Source organism: Loxodonta africana, chromosome 11, assembly GCF_030014295.1.
Source record: "Loxodonta africana isolate mLoxAfr1 chromosome 11, mLoxAfr1.hap2, whole genome shotgun sequence".
NCBI lineage: Eukaryota > Metazoa > Chordata > Mammalia > Proboscidea > Elephantidae > Loxodonta > Loxodonta africana.
In genome coordinates this window covers 86009260-86022174 of record NC_087352.1, presented here as the reverse complement: position 1 = coordinate 86022174, position 12915 = coordinate 86009260, and the positions used below count along the sequence as shown (strand labels likewise).

Here is a 12915-nt window from a genome sequence, read left to right as displayed (position 1 = left end):
ATAGTGCCTCACAGCCCACCGCTTATGATTATTATCTGCTTTATTAAAACATTTTAACCATAAAAAAGTGATGACTTTAGCTGCGTGCTGCAACATGGATGAACTCTGAAAACATGACGCTGAGTGAAAGATGCCGAACACAAAAGGACAAATATTATATTTATATGTATTCCATTTAGTGTATTCATGTAAATGGAAATACAGGTTCCATTTATATGAGATGCCTAGAATAGGCAAATTCATAGAGACAGAAAGTATATTAGAGGTTACTAGGGAATTGGGTGGGGAGGACAGAGGGGAGTGACTGCTTAATGGGTACTGAGTTTTCTGTTTGGGGTGATGAGAAACATTTTATATAGCATTGTAAATGTAACTAATGCATCTGAACTGTACAGGTAAAATGGCAAATTATATATACATATATATATATATTTTTTAAATATATTTTGTGTGCATATATGTGTGGTAACTAGATACAGTGTAATTATTAATCTGCCAGGATTTTGACCTCAACCAGGATTAAACCAAAAAAACCAAACCCGTTGCCATTGAATCAAGTCCAACTCATAGCAAACCTATAGGACAGAATAGAACTGCCCCTTATGGTTTCCAGGGAGTAGCTGGTGGATTCAAACTGCTAACCTTTTGGTTAGCAGTTGTAGCTCTTAACCACTGTGCTACCAGGGCTCCCACCCACCAGAATTAAGGGATATATTTTTAGATATTTGCTAAGTTTGTATCTTCTTGGTGGATTGTCCCTTTAATCATCATATAATGTCCTTCCTTAGGTTTTGTGGTGGATTTCGCCTTACAGTTTATTTTGTCTGAGATTAGTATTGCCATTCTTGTTCTTTTTTGGTTACTGTTTGCTTTCTCTCTCTCTTTTTTTATTGTACTTTAGATGAAGGTTTACAAAACAAACTAGCTTCTCATTAAACAGTTGGTACATATATTGTTTTATGACATTGGTTAACAACCCCATGAAAAATCAACAGTCCCTTCTTGCCCTTGGATTCCCCATTACCAGCTTTCCTGTTTCTCCTGCCTTCTAATCCTTGCCCCTGGGCTGTTGTGCCGCTTTAGTCTCGTTTTGTTTTATGGGCCTGTCTAATCTTTGGCTGAAAGGTGAACCTCAGGAGTGACTGCATTACAGAGCTAAAAGTGTGTCCAGGGGCTATACTCTCAGGATTTTTCCAGTCTCTATCAGGCCAGTAAGTGTGGTCTTTTTTCGTGAGTTAGAATTTTGTCCTACATTTTTCTCTAGCTCTGTCTGGGGCCCCTGTTGTGATCCCTGTCAGAGCACTCCATGGTGGTAGCTGGGTACCATCTAGTTGTACTGGACTCAGTCTGTTGGAGGCCATGGATAGATGTGGTCTGGTTACTGCTTGCTTTGATATATTTTTTCCATCCTTTGATTTTTAATATATTTATGTCTTTGTGTCTAAGGTATGTTTCTTGTAGACAGCATCTTGATGGATCATGTCTTTTTAATCTGTTCTGCTATTCTCTGTCTCTTTACAGGTGCATTTTTAAGCCATTTACAATCAGTGTGATTATCGATAGGTGTGAGTTTATTGCTGTCATATTGTCGTGCTTTTTTTTGTGGCGCTGACATTTTCTTGGTTCCTCTTACTCTCCTGTGCTGAGTTCCTTTTGTTTGTGGATTTTCTTTTCATTTATGTTGTGTATATATATATATATTTTAATATTTTACCACATTAAAAAAATGGTTTAAAAGACTACTTTGTATCTCTACCTAATAGATCATCAACAACGTTCAAGCCATCTTTGGTTCGTATTGTTAGAAAAATATGCGGAGAAAAGATTACAACTCAACCTTTCTCATTTGCTTTTTTTTTTTTTTAATAACTTTTATTAAGCTTCAAGTGAACGTTTACAATCCAATCAGTCTGTCACATATAAGTTTACATACATCTCACTCCCTACTCCCACTTGCTCTCCCCCTCTTGAGTCAGCCCTTTCAGTCTCTCCTTTCTTGACAATTTTGCCGGCTTCCCTCTCTCTCTATCCTCCCATCCCCTCTCCAGACAAGAGTTGCCAACACAATCTCGAGTGTCCACCTGATATCATTAGCTCACTCTTCATCAGCGTCTCTCTCCCACCCGCTAACCAGTCCCTTTCATTTCTGATGAGTTGTCTTTGGGGATGGTTCCTGTCCTGTGTCAACTGAAGGTCTGGGGACCATGGCCGCCGGGATTCCTCCAGTCTCAGTCAGACCATTAAGTTTGGTCTTTTTATGAGAATTTGGGGTCTGTATCCCACTGATCTCCTGCTCCCTCAGGGGTCCTCTGCTGTGCTCCCTGTCAGGGCAGTCATCGATTGTGGCCGGGCACCAACTAGTTCTTCTGGTCTCAGGATGATGTAGGTCTCTGGTTCATGTGGCCCTTTCTGTCTCTTGGGCTCTTAGTTGTCGTGTGGCCTTGGTGTTCTTCATTTTCCTTTGCTCCAGGTGGGTTGAGACCAATTGCTGCATCTTAGATGGCCGCTTGTTAGCATTTAAGACCCCAGACGCCACATTTCAAAGTGGGATGCAGAATGATTTCATAATAGAATTATTTTGCCAATTGACTTAGAAGTCCCCGCAAACCATGTTCCCCAGACCCCCGCACTTGCTCCGCTGACCTTTGAAGCATTCGTTTTATCCCGGAAACTTCTTTGCTTTTGGTCCAGTCCAATTGAGCTGACCTTCCATGTATTGAGTGTTGTCTTTCCCTTCACCTAAAGCAGTTCTTATCTGCTGATTAATCAATAAAAAACCCTCTCCCACCCTCCCTCCCTCCCCCCCTCGTAACCACAAAAGTATGTGTTCTTCTCAGGTTTACTATTTCTCAAGATCTTATAATAGTGGTCTTATACAATATTTGTCCTTTTGCCTCTGACTAATTTCGCTCAGCATAATGCCTTCCAGGTTCCTCCATGTTATGAAATGTTTCAGAGATTCGTCACTGTTCTTTATCGATGCGTAGTATTCCATTGCGTGAATATACCACAATTTATTTACCCATTCATCCGTAGATGGACACCTTGGTTGCTTCCAACTTTTTGCTATTGTAAACAGAGCTGCAATAAACATGGGTGTGCATATATCTGTTTGTATGAAGGCTCTTGTATCTCTAGGGTATATTCCCAGGAGTGGGATTTCCGGGTTGTATGGTAGTTCTATTTCTAACTGTTTAAGATAACGCCAGATGGATTTCCAAAGTGGTTGTACCATTTTACATTCCCACCAGCAGTGTATGAGAGTTCCAATCTCTCCGCAGCCTCTCCAACATTTATTATTTTGTGTTTTTTGGATTAATGCCAGCCTTGCTGGTGTGAGATGGAATCTTATCGTAGTTTTAATTTGCATTTCTCTAATGGCTAATGATCGAGAGCATTTTCTCATGTATCTGTTGGCTGCCTGAATATCTTCTTTAGTGAAATGGGTGTTCATATCCTTTGCCCACTTCTTGATTGGGTTGTTTGTCTTTTTGTGGTTGAGTTTTGCCAGAATCATGTAGATTTTAGAGATCAGGCGCTGGTCGGAGATGTCATAGCTGAAAATTCTTTCCCAGTCTGTAGGTGGTCTTTTTACTCTTTTGGAGAAGTCTTTAGATGAGCATAGGTGTTTGATTTTTAGGAGCTCCCAGTTATCGGGTTTCTCTTCATCATTTTTGGTAATGTTTTGTATTCTGTTTATACCTTGTATTAGGGCTCCTAGGGTTGTCCCAATTTTTTCTTCCATGATCTTTATCGTTTTAGTCTTTATGTTTAGGTCTTTGATCCACTTGGAGTTAGTTTTTGTGCATGGTGTGAGGTATGGGTCCTGTTTCATTTTTTTGCAAATGGATATCCAGTTATGCCAGCACCATTTGTTAAAAAGGCTATCTTTTCCCCAGTTAATTGACACTGGTCCTTTGTCAAATATCAGCTGCTCATACGTGGATGGATCTATGTCTGGGTTCTCAATTCTGTTCCATTGGTCTATGTGTCTGTTGTTGTACCAATACCAGGCTGTTTTGACTACTGTGGCTGTATAGTAGGTTCTGAAGTCAGGTAAGGTGAGGCCTCCCACTTTCTTCTTCTTTTTCAGTAGTGCTTTGCTTATCCGGGGCTTCTTTCCCTTCCATATGAAATTGGTGATTCGTTTTTCTCTATCCCCTTAAAATATGACATTGGAATTTGGATCGGAAGTGCGTTAAATGTATAGATGGCTTTTGGTAGAATAGACATTTTTACTGTGTTAAGTCTTCCTATCCATGAGCAAGGTATGTTTTTCCACTTAAGCATGTCCTTTTGAATTTCTTGTAGTAGAGCTTTGTAGTTTTCTTTGTATAGGTCTTTTACATCCTTGGTAAGATTTATTCCTAAGTATTTTATCTTCTTGGGGGCTACTGTGAATGGTATTGATTTGGTTATTTCCTCTTCGGTGTTCTTTTTGTTGATGTAGAGGAATCCAAGTGATTTTTGTATGTTTATTTTGTAACCTGAGACTCTGCCAAACTCTTCTATTAGTTTCAGTAGTTTTCTGCAGGATTCCTTAGGGTTTTCTGTGTATATAATCATGTCATCTGCAAATAGTGATAACTTTACTTCTTCCTTGCCAATCCGGATACCTTTTATTTCTTTGTCTAGCCTAATTGCCCTGGCTAGGACTTCTAGCACAATGTTGAATAAGAGCGGTGATAAAGGGCATCCTTGTCTGGTTCCCGTTCTCAAGGGAAATGCTTTCAGGTTCTCTCCATTTAGAGTGATATTGGCTGTTGGCTTTGCATAGATGCCCTTTATTATGTTGAGGAATTTTCCTTCAATTCCTATTTTGGTAAGAGTTTTTATCATGAATGGGTGTTGGACTTTGTCAAATGCCTTTTCTGCATCAATTGATAAGATCATATGGTTTTTGTCTTTTGTTTTATTTATGTGATGGATTACATTAATGGTTTTTCTGATATTAAACCAGCCTTGCATACCTGGTATAAATCCCACTTGATCAGGGTGAATTATTTTTTTGATGTGTTGTTGGATTCTATTGGCTAGAATTTTGTTGAGGATTTTTGCATCAATGTTCATGAGGGATATAGGTCTATAATTTTCTTTTTTTGTAATGTCTTTACCTGGTTTTGGTATCAGGGAGATGGTGGCTTCATAGAATGAGTTGGGCAGTATTCCGTCATTTTCTATGCTTTGGAATACCTTTAGTAGTAGTGGTGTTAACTCTTCTCTGAAAGTTTGGTAGAACTCTGCAGTGAAGCCATCCGGGCCAGGGCTTTTTTTTGTTGGGAGTTTTTTGATTACCGTTTCAATCTCTTTTTTTGTTATGGGTCTATTTAGTTGTTCTACTTCTGAATGTGTTAGTTTAGGTAGGTAGTGTTTTTCCAGGAATTCATCCATTTCTTCTAGGTTTTCAAATTTGTTAGAGTACAATTTTTCATAATAATCTGAAATGATTCTTTTAATTTCATTTGATTCTGTTGTGATGTGGTCCTTCTCATTTCTTATTCGGGTTATTTGTTTCCTTTCCTGTATTTCTTTAGTCAGTCTAGCCAATGGTTTATCAATTTTGTTAATTTTTTCAAAGAACCAGCTTTTGGCTTTGTTAATTCTTTCAATTGTTTTTCTGTTCTCTAATTCATTTAGTTCAGCTCTAATTTTTATTATTTGTTTTCTTCTGGTGCCTGATGGATTCTTTTGTTGCTCAGTTTCTATTTGTTCAAGTTGTAGGGACAGTTCTCTGCTTTTGGCTCTTTCTTCTTTTTGTATGTGTGCATTTATTGATATAAATTGGCCTCTGAGCACTGCTTTTGCTGTGTCCCAGAGGTTTTGATAGGAAGTATTTTCATTCTCGTTGCTTTCTATGAATTTTCTTATTCCCTCCTTGATGTCTTCTATAACCCAGTCTTTTTTCAGGAGGGTATTGTTCATTTTCCAAGTATTTGATTTCTTTTCCCTAGTTTTTCTGTTATTGATCTCTAGTTTTATTGCCTTGTGGTCTGAGAAGATGCTTTGTAATATTTCGATGTTTTGGACTCTGCAAAGGTTTGTTTTATGACCTAATATGTGGTCTATTCTAGAGAATGTTCCATGTGCGCTAGAAAAAAAAAGTATATTTTGCAGCAGTTGGGTGGAGAGTTCTGTATAAGTCAATGAGGTCAAGTTGGTTGATTGTTGTAATTAGATCTTCCGTGTCTCTGTTGAGCTTTTTACTGGATGTCCTGTCCTTCTCCGAAAGTGGTGTGTTGAAGTCTCCTACTATAATTGTGGAGGTATCTATCTCGCTTTTCAATTCTGTTAAAATTTGATTTATGTATCTTGCAGCCCTGTCATTGGGTGCATAAATATTTAATATGGTTATGTCTTCCTGATCAATTGTCCCTTTTATCATTATATAGTGTCCTTCTTTATCCTTTGTGGTGGATTTAAGTCTAAAGTCTATTTTGTCAGAAATTAATATTGCTACTCATCTTCTTTTTTGCTTATTGTTTGCTTGATACACTTTTTTCCATCCTTTGAGTTTTAGTTTGTTTGTGTCTCTAAGTCTAAGGTGTGTCTCTTGTAGGCAGCATATAGATGGATCGTGTTTCTTTAACCAGTCTGAGACTCTCTGTCTCTTTATTGGTGCATTTAGTCCATTTACATTCAGGGTAATTATAGATAAATAAGTTTTTAGTGCTGTCATTTTGATGCCTTTTTATGTGTGTTGTTGACAATTTCATTTTTCCACATACTTTTTTGTGCTGAGGCATTTTTCTTAGTAAATTGTGAGATCCTCATTTTCATAGTGCTTGACTTTATGTTAGTTGAGTTGTTACGTTTTTCTTGGTTTTTATCTTGAGTTATAGAGTTGTTATACCTTTTTGTGGTTACCTTATTATTTACCCCTATTTTTCTAAGTAAAAACCTAACTTGTATTGTTCTATATCGCCTTGTATCACTCTCCATATGGCAGTTCTATGCCTCCTGTATTTAGTCCCTCTTTTTGATTATTGTGATCTTTTACCTGTTGACTTCCATGATTCCCTGTTATGTGTATTTATTTTTTTTTTTAATTAATCTTAATTTGTTTGTTTTTGTGATTTCCCTATTTGAGTTGATATCAGGACGTTCTGTTTTGTGACCTTGTGTTGTGCTGATATCTGATATTATTGGTTCTCTGACCAAACAATATCCTTTAGTATTTCTTGTAGCTTTGGTTTGGTTTTTGCAAATTCTCTAAACTTGTGTTTGTCTGTAAATATCTTAATTTCGCCTTCATATTTCAGAGAGAGTTTTGCTGGATATATGATCCTTGGCTGGCAGTTTTTCTCCTTCAGTGTTCTGTATATGTCGTCCCATTCCCTTCTTGCCTGCATGGTTTCTGCTGAGTAGTCTGAACTTACTCTTATTGATTCTCCCTTGAAGGAAACCTTTCTTTTCTCCCTGGCTGCTTTTAAAATTTTCTGTTTATCTTTGGTTTTGGTGAGTTTGATGATAATATGTCTTGGTGTTTTTCTTTTTGGATCAATCTTAAATGGGGTTCGATGAGCATCTTGGATAGATATCCTTTCGTCTTTCATGATGTCAGGGAAGTTTTCTGTCAGGAGTTCTTCAACTATTTTCTCTGTGTTTTCTGTCTCACCTCCCTGTTCTGGGACTCCAATCACTCGCAGGTTATCCTTCTTGATAGAATCCCACATAATTCTTAGGGTTTCTTCATTTTTTTTAATTCTTTTATCTGATTTTTTTTCAGCTATGTTGGTGTTGATTCCCTGGTCCTCCAGATGTCCCAGTCTGCATTCTAATTGCTCGAGTCTGCTCCTCTGACTTCCTAGTGCGTTGTCTAATTCTGTTATTTTATTGTTAATCTTTTGGATTTCTACATGTTGTCTCTCTATGGATTCTTGCAACTTATTAATTTTTCCAGTATGTTCTTGAATAATCTTTTTGAGATCTTCAACAGTTTTATCAGTGTGTTCCTTGGCTTTTTCTGCAGTTATCCTAATTTCATTTGTGATACCATTAAGCATTCTGTAAATTAGTTTTTTATATTCTGTATCTGATAATTCCAAGATTGTATCTTCATTTGGGAAAGATTTTGATTCTTTTGTTTGGGGGGTTGGAGAAGCTGTCATGGTCTGCTTCTTTAAGTGGTTTGATATGGATTGTTGTCTCCGAGCCATCACTGGGAAACTAGTTTTTCCAGAAAATCTGCTAAAAAAAAAATGCAGTCAGATCCCTATCAGAGTTCTCCCTCTGGCTCAGGCTATTCGGATGTTAATGAAGCCGCCTGGGGAGGGTGGGGGAGGGAACAGAGAGATAGGAGAGTAGCACCTCAGAATATAGCCAGAGTTGCTTGTCTTGCTTGCAATGACTATTATATCTGAGATTCTCGCGGGCTCGTCGCCTATGTGTGCTGGCTGTGTGGAGATTGCCCCCGGGGGGTCTGGCCCACTGGAGTCACGGTCAGATCCTCCGCTTCCAGCCCCACGCCCAGCGTCAAGGCTCCCCTACTGGGACGGTGCGCTCTCGACTCCAAAATCAGTCGCTGCCTCCCGGGGACTTCTCGTCCCTCCAGCCACATGGCCGTGCCGCCTCCGAGAACCAGTTGGGCCTCCTCCCAGGGTTAGTTCAGATGGGTGGAGCAGCTCCCCATGCTTGTGCCGTGACCGAGTGTCCCGGCTGGGACGCTGTTCTCCCCGCTCCAATACCAGTCGCTGCCTCCCGGGGACTTCTCCTACCAGCTGCGTCCCACGCCGCCCGCGCGACCCGGCTGGGCCCCTTCCCGGGTTAGTTCAGGGGGGTGGAGCAACTCTCCGTGTTTATGCCGTACCTGCGTCCAGTCCAAATCCCTGCAGGACGGTTCCCCGGCTCGGACGCTGCTCTTTCTGCTCCAAGACCAGTCACTGCCTCCCGGGGACTTCTACCGGCTGCGTCCCACACTGCCCGTGGAACCGGCTGGTCCCCCTCCTGGGGTTAGTTCAGGGGGGTGGAGCAGCTCTCTGTGCTTGTGCCGTACCTGACTGGTACGCTGGCTCCAGGCTCTGGAAACAATTGCTGCTTCCCCGTATTAGTTCGTTCTCCGTCTCTAAATCTGTGTTTGTCGTTCAGGGTTCGTAGATTGTTGTGTATGTGATCGATTCACTTGTTTTTCCGTGTCTTTGTTGTAAGAGGGATCCGAGGTAGCGTCTGCCTAGTCCGCCATCTTGGCTCCGCCCCCCCTCATTTGCTTTTTGAGCCCTAAATATTATTTCTTTGACAATGCACAACTTTCCCTTTGCTAGTCTACTTATAGTGACTCCATAACCTGCCACTTTTTATTTTCATAAAGAACCCTTGTTTATATCAGTAAATCACAAAGTGTTGCTCAGACTTGCTTTGAAGTATTTTGAGTGGTCAAAGAGCAAGCAAAAGTAACTGATAATAAGGAGTTTAACACAAAGAACCATTTAAAAGGTCTATAGTTTGGAATAAGGAGCCCTGGTGGCATAATGGTTAAGCAATTGACTGCTAACAGAAAGGTTGTGGGTTCGAACCCACTCAGCAGCTTCATGGGCGAAAGACTTTGTGATCTGCTTCTATAAAGGTTGCAGCCAAGAAAACCCTGTGGGACAGTTCTACTCTGTCACGTGGGGTCACCATGAGTCAAAAATCGACTCAGTGGCACCCAACAACAACAATAGTTTGGAATTATCAAACAGAAAAGAATAACTTCAGACCAGTTGGTTTGGCAGGCATGAGCCAGGCTCTGAACCCACTTTGGACACCACTTTCTCTGCCTCACAGGGAGGTTTTATTTTCCTTGTCCCAATTTTTTTTTTAATTATCACAGAAATGTGCATAACAAAACACTTGCCATTTCAGCCATTTCAGCATATATAATTCAGTGTCACAGGGAGGTTTTGAGTCTGCAAGTCTCAGAGGAGATTTGCTGCTGAGTGGAGCACTTGGCAAGAATCCTCTGCAAGCCACATAGCAGGGTTGGCAGTCGGTAAAGCATACAGCTTGCAGTGCAAATGGAATTGGGAAAAGCGAAGTGCAGCCCCACCAAGATTCAGGGCACACGAATGTCTGCTGGAACCTCACAAATGAGTTCCTAAGACAAAAACGGGAGGGAAAGATTTTAAAGTGGAATACCCTGTCTGATAGGTGCTGAGAGATGGGTGGCGGGCCCAGTGGGGCTGTTGAATTAGGCCGGGTGGCAGACTCATGGAATGAGTGGGGAGGCACTCTGTGGCATGTCTCCACCTGCTTCTAGAGTTTGGGTGTCTCACCTCCATGCTGCTTCAAGGGGATCACACGTTGCCTTGGAACAGGATGAGGCTAAATAGAGAGGCTCCCTTCTGAGCCCTCTGAGGCTGTCTCATTTGTTTGGATTTTTAGTGACAAGAAGTACAATTTTGAAAAACCCACGCGCTCAAATAACCCTCCAGATGTATTATAATGTAGCCCCTCGCCCCCAGGCTCCCTGTGATGGAATTTTAGCACATTTGGAAATAATGATGTTTGGAACTTCTCTGACTATTTCCCCCAGGATGAAACAGGTCGGATGTGAGAACCTATAAGATCCTGTGGCATAGCTAACGCGCTAATTAATACTCAGTGAGCGGGATACTCGCAGGCTCAGGGTTTTGACGCCTGCGTGCTGTGGGCTTGTTTTTTAACTGCTCGAAGCCACACTTTCCTCAGCTGTAAAGTGCAGTTAATAAAACACCACTTTTTATGGTGAGGCCTAAATGAGAGAAGGTTAGTGAAGCGCTTATGTTGCCTGGAATGTAAAAGTTATCAAATCATAAACTACTATGAAAATAATTTTTTCTGGGGGGTGGGCGAGTGTGCTATGATTATGAGGTTTGTTGGAAAAGGTTAAGAATGTCTTGAATTATTCCCATATCCCAAAATGTTCCGGTTACACCCTATCCTATTTGCGTGGCTAAGAGTGGTCTTATTTCAGCATGACACGAGAGGGATGTACAGCTTTAAGGGAAATATATTTGCTCTAATTTTTCAAACTGGAAGTTCTTGAATTTCCTATGAATTCCTTCACTATGTCATAACAATATGTCTTTGGAAATTATTAACACCTTTCTTTATGTATTGCTCTGTGGTTTTCGGAATACCTTGTAATTCCTAATTAGTTTTTCTCCATGAGGTTAGATCAGTTTTTCCAAGTGTTGGTAGATAATCTGGGAGGGTTCACCTGAACCCAGGTAGGCAATATTTTCAAGATCAAAGAGCAAGTGTTTGACTGGGACAGAACTTGCTGAACTTAGGTGTGAAAATTCTTCCTTTTGCAGTAAGCAATAGGGTTTCTTAGTGCAAAGAGTAAATCACCATGACATAGAGCAGTGGTTCTCAAAGTATCGTCTGAGAACCCATGAGGGTCCCTGAGGCTTTGCCGAGTGTCCTCTGTTTTTCCTTACCATGTGTCCATGTGGGGCCAGATTTTCTTTAAATGTTGCAACCAAAACAGCATATATTCAGAAGCAGGTATTGGACTACAGCTGTCTTCTATTAAGCCAAATATTTAAAGAGATTTGCAAAAAAAATATAAAGCAATGCCACTATTCTAAGTTTTTTGCTTTGTGATATGAGTAATTTTTCATAAAAATTTACTTCATGTTATTTTTGGTAACTTATAATAGCTTTTTTTATTGTTATTTTAAATGAGTTAATTAAAAAAACTTCATTGCCATTGAGTCAATTCTGACTCATAGTGACCCTGTAGGACAGAGTAAAACTGCACAATAGGGTTTCCAAGTCTACAGAAGCAGACTGCCACATCTTTCTTCTGTGGAACAGCTGGTGGGTTTGAACCACAGACCTTTCGGTTAGCAGCCAAGTGCTATAACCACTGTGCCACCAGGGCTTCTTCATCTGATACCTGTTTAAAGTCACTATTAAATCTGTTACCTGGAGGTTAGGAGGTGTGGAGTGGGGATCATCCTCTCATTAACACAGTAACACAGGTTGTTTAATGGTTGTGTTCATTGTCATACGGGGGTCTTTGGGAAACATATAGACCTTAGGGTTCAAAATTTAAGCCAGGTAAGTTTTGAGAGAAGGGGATAGAATAGACTGCAAGGAATCCTGGGGGTCCACTATGGAAGGCATCTTGGGGTTCAAGAGTGGGAGGATGAAGAAAGCAGTGCCAAAGGCCCACGGCATTTCTTTCATGATTTTTGGTGGACGTGGTCCTTGGGTGGTACAAACAGTTAACGTACTTAGCTGCTAACCAAAAGGTTGAAGGTTCAGGTCCACCCAGAGGTTCCTCAGAAGGAAGAGCTGGCTATCTACTTCCAAAGAATTGACAGTTGAAAACACTGTGGAGCACAGCTCTACTCTGACACACATGGGGTCACCATGAGTCAGAATGGACTTCACGGTAACTGGGTTTCTGGGTTTGGGGCCATGGGCAAAAGAGTGATGAGGGTGAATAAGAATATTAATAAGAAGGAGAGTAATCAGGAGAAGAGAAGGACAGTGGAGATGGTGCAGGGGAAGGAGGTGCTACAGCTCCATCAGAGAGCTGCTCAGGTCCCAGTTCTGCAACTGTGATCTTGCCGATGTCTGGAACCAGGAGTCATGGTGCTCCTATTCTATTGGCTCTTGGTCCTGAAACCACATGATTACTATTGCTTGACCCTGGAATTCTCTGTACAGACCGCTGCTATGTAGGCAGTTGAAATTCAAGGGTATACTGGCTAAGGTGTGAAGAAGATGGTGGTTAATGTGTAGATCTGGTGGAGAAAGAAAAATTGTGTTTATTTCGAATGCAGTAAACTGGAGAGGTTGCACCCAGGTGGTGATGTCCAGGAGACAGTTAGAACAAAGGATCTGGTTTTTGGGAGAGGGGTTGTGGCTAGATGTGCTGGTTTGGGAATCACCATCACATAGAGGTGGTCCAAGCTGTGGACAGACAAGGTGACTTTAATAACTGTA

General features: G+C 40.8%; 1 protein-coding gene across 1 annotated transcript in view; it reads left to right on the top strand.

Annotated features, from left to right (window-relative positions):
- LOC111749628 (laminin subunit alpha-3-like) overlaps positions 1–12915 on the top strand; it is an 89690-nt gene that overhangs the window by 44704 nt on the left and 32071 nt on the right. The window lies entirely within an intron of this gene.